Source organism: Neophocaena asiaeorientalis, unplaced genomic scaffold, assembly GCF_003031525.2.
Source record: "Neophocaena asiaeorientalis asiaeorientalis breed wild unplaced genomic scaffold, Neophocaena_asiaeorientalis_V1.1 scaffold330, whole genome shotgun sequence".
In the NCBI taxonomy this organism is placed as follows: Eukaryota; Metazoa; Chordata; class Mammalia; order Artiodactyla; family Phocoenidae; genus Neophocaena; species Neophocaena asiaeorientalis.
In genome coordinates this window covers 408,779-412,873 of record NW_020175667.1, presented here as the reverse complement: position 1 = coordinate 412,873, position 4,095 = coordinate 408,779, and positions in this window count along the sequence as shown.

The following is a 4,095-nucleotide window of genomic DNA, read 5'->3' as shown; positions in this document are numbered from 1 at the left end:
CCCCTGCAGTAGGAGTGCATGAGAGTCTCCATTCCTCAAGAAAATAAAACCTGGGAGGACGGAGACTTGCCTGCTCATCCAACTACATTATTTTAGACGTGTTTCTTTGTATCAGAGAGATTTTCAATTAAGACATAAATTCAAAGATTTCTATCTTCTGAGGCCTCTGGATTTAGGGCAATTGTGTCTTTGGAATATCTGTGTACTGCATTCCACAAAGGCTTTAGAATACTCTCCTTCCTTCCGAGTGCCTAGTTCTACTTTAGCCCACTTAACTTTTGAAGGGAAGTCTTCTCTGGCTCCTATCAAGTCCTAAATATCAGCCAAGAAATGGCTCCAATTGGGCCATTTCTTGATCATTTGGAGGAGGGCCTGGGAGAAGGTCTGGCTGTTTATATACTCAGTGAAGAGGATTTTCTCCAGGGGGCCACCTGGCTTGTCATATGACTCTAATATAATCAGAGGTGGGAAGGACACTCTTTGGTAGCCCTATGAGTGGGATTGTGGATGGCCACCCATCTTTCTATTGCTAGTTCTTCTCTGGATGCAGTAGGATCTCCAGAAAGTGGGGGTGAAAAGGGTTTTGTAATTTAGAAGGTCAGCTGCTGTACAGGGTTCATGAATTCTTTGTGGTGGGGATACAGGGAACCTGCATAATGGGGATTTCATAGGAAGGCTTGAGGCTGGTTGGGCCTGATTGTTTTAGGCCTGATTACAGAGTCACCGAAAGTAGGTGGACTCAAAAGGGATGGTAACAGAGTCACCGAAAGTAGGTGGACTCAAAAGGGATGGTAAAATGAACCTTGCTGTGCATCTCTGGGGCTTCAGCTAGAGCTACTTCTTGGTTGACACTAGTCACATGAATGACTTGACTGCCTCATGTTTTGAGGTCAGTTTTAAAAGCCTCCTATAATTGTAAGGAAAGAGAGGTTAAAGCAGGTGTTAGGTGGTCAAGAGATTTTCTGGGGAAGCCAGAGAAGTTTGGGGAATTAAAAGAATTGGTTGAAGAAGTGGGGCTGGGCTTGGAAGCACGTAGATTTGGGACAGGGGTCCAGAGATCTAAAAGATCTTCTGGGGGGTCAGGAACAGGGAACTGGGGCTAAAGGTGAGTATAGGAGGGAGGCAGAGGAGAATTTATGGTGAACTTAAATTTTTGTCCTAAGTCTGACTTCTGCTGTTTACTTTTGTTAAGGGAATCTTTTAAGCCAGCCATAATACGTTTTTGTGACCTGCTTTCAATTTGATCCTCCCAGAGGTACCAAGAGGGTATTTGTTTAGGATGAGAGCTCTCTATAAATCCCCTTAAATATGAAAGTTTTATAAATCATAGGACCCATTGTCTGGCCACTGACACTTAGGATCTGCATAAGTATACCTGTTCAAATGTAACACAAACCAATAAGTCTCTTTTTGGGAAGACCTGGAGGTAACCTTCCAGGCTTAGAATATGATTTAACTATGTACACAAGAGGTGTCCCTGAAGAGGGCACAGAAAATGCAGCCTCCATAATCCAAAGTCGCTCCCAAATATAGCTGGAAAGAAGGAGAACAAGTTGCTACCGGCAGTAAGAATGGTACTCCAGTCTCGCACAAAAGGGAGACACCTCTAATCAGGAACCATCTAATCCATGATTCCGGATGGGCAATACTGAGAAAGGAATCTCAACACTACAAAGGCAGTGAGATAGGAAAGGTTTTAGATTAGACAATCCCCTGAGAGCTGATAATGGTACCTCGTGTCTCAGAACCCTGACCTGACAGCCTCATGCAGGCACAGACCCTATAATCTGCACCTCCAGCAGGCAGAAAATTAGAGAGAATGCTCTTTCTGGAGCTAGGCCAAGCTCTCAGAACACAAAATCAAGATGGAAGGAGGGCCTCATCCCGTTTTAGAGGTGACTCACAGAAAAGTTCATCCAAGTGAACAGCAGTCCAGCGAGAATCGCAAACTCACTGGCCTATGAGGCCAGCTCAAACTACAGATTTATAAAACCTATGCCTGTATTCTACCCTATGATTCTCATTCTTATGAAAAACACTTTTAGACGGCACAATACAAAACAGTAACACAAAAGACAATGACAAATGGACACAATGATTATCCCTGGGAAAGACTAATCCAAACCAAGAATCACAATACCCAGAGAACTAGTTCTAGCCAAAAAGTTTTTTTCTTGTAAATCTAAATTATGGATATTTCCCTTTTTAAAAGTCAAGGGAAATTTCTTATTTCCCTCACTTAATTGGACACTTAGCAGAGACCCAAGAGTCTGACTGGTAAGAAAGCTTACTTTCTCTGACTTGGTTGGAGGTTTCAAAATCTCAACTGCAGGGACTTCCCTGGCGGTCCAGTGGTTCAGACTTTGCCTTCCAATGCAGGGGGTGCGGGTTCGATCCCTGGTCAGGGAGCTAAGATCCCACATACCTCGTGGCCAAAAAACTAAAACATAAAACAGAAGCAGTATTGTAACAAATTCAATAAAGACTTCAAAAATGGTCCACATCGAAATGGAGCTAGAGACTGTCATACAGAGTGAAGTTAAGTCAGAAGGAGAAAGACAAATATCGTATATTAACACATATATGTGGAATCTGGTACAGATGATACAGATGAACCTGTTTGCGAGGCAGAAATAGAGACACAGACATAGAGGACACATGTATGGACACCAAGGGGGGAAAGGGGGAGAGGGATAAATGGGAAGATTGGGATTGACACATATTCACTAATATGTATAAAACAGATAACTAATGAGAACCTGCTGTACAGCACAGGAAACTCTACATAGTGCTCTGTGCTGACCTAAATGAGAAGGAAATCCAACAAAAAGAGGGGATATATGTATACATATGGCTGATTCATTTCGCTGTAAGTAGAAACTAACACAACATTGTAAAACAGCTATACCCCAATTAAAAACAAAAAACAAAATCTCAACTTTAGGCTCCAGAGTGAGTGGGGAGCCTGGAATACCCCATCCTCATTATCAGAACTGTTGGGAGAAAACAGTTCCCCTATCAACTTATGTCCAAGTGGGTGGGGACCTCTGAATTAATTAACAACATACAGATCAACAAGATGTATTGGAGTTTTCTAGAGAAACAGAACCAATAGGATTGGTTGGTTGATTGATTGATTGTAAGGGATTGTCTCACATGATATGGAGGCTGACAAGATCTGCAGTAGGCAAGCTGGAGGTTCAGTGGAGCCAGTGATGTAGTTCCAGCCCAACTCAATGCCTGAGAGTCAGGAGAGCCAATGGTGTGCTTCCAGTCTGAAGGACATTAAAAAACCAATGTCCCAGCTTCAAAGCTGCCAGGCAGGAAGAATTCCCGCTTATTCAGGGAGAAGTCAACCTTTTATTCTACTCAGGACTGTAACAGATTGGATGAGGACAACCTACATTAGGGAGAGCAATCTGCTTTACTCAATCAATTTAAATATTAGACTCATCCAAAAACACCTTCCCAGAAATACCCAGAATAATGTTTGACAAAACATCTGGGCACCCTGTGGCCCAGTCAAGTTGACACATAAAATTAACCATCACATAGGAGGACAGTTTAATCCACATGCATGTGGGAACACTATAAGGAGGGGCTCCCCAAATTGCCAGAGGTCATGGTTTATACACCAGTTTAACAAAAGGGGAGGGGTGGTTTAGAGCTTCAGTGGGAAAGTATAGAAGTTTTTATCAGGCTTGTTTACACAATTTTTCATCCAGGTGCTGGGGGCAACCTCCTTCTGAGCTGGAAGCTCCTCCTAAGCAGAGTTTATGGCAGTTGAACTCTCACATCCCAGTGCTAAGGATCAGTCTTCTCCCAAACAGGAAACTCCTTCAGAGAGGGGATTATGGCTCTGCTTAAGTCAGTAACGGGAAGTTTAGATAAGGTTTCTTTCTGAGGCTGCTGTTTATTCAGATGTTTTTAGTTTAAAGTAATCCTTATACCATTCTGGTGGGTGGTTGGTCCCTTTATTAGCAAATTCACTTGTCTGTTTATATTTATGTAAGGAACCTGATACTACATTTTGAAAAAAAATTAGTCTTAAGTGGCAAAATTCAGTAACCCTTAAATTCTGTTTATTATGAGTCA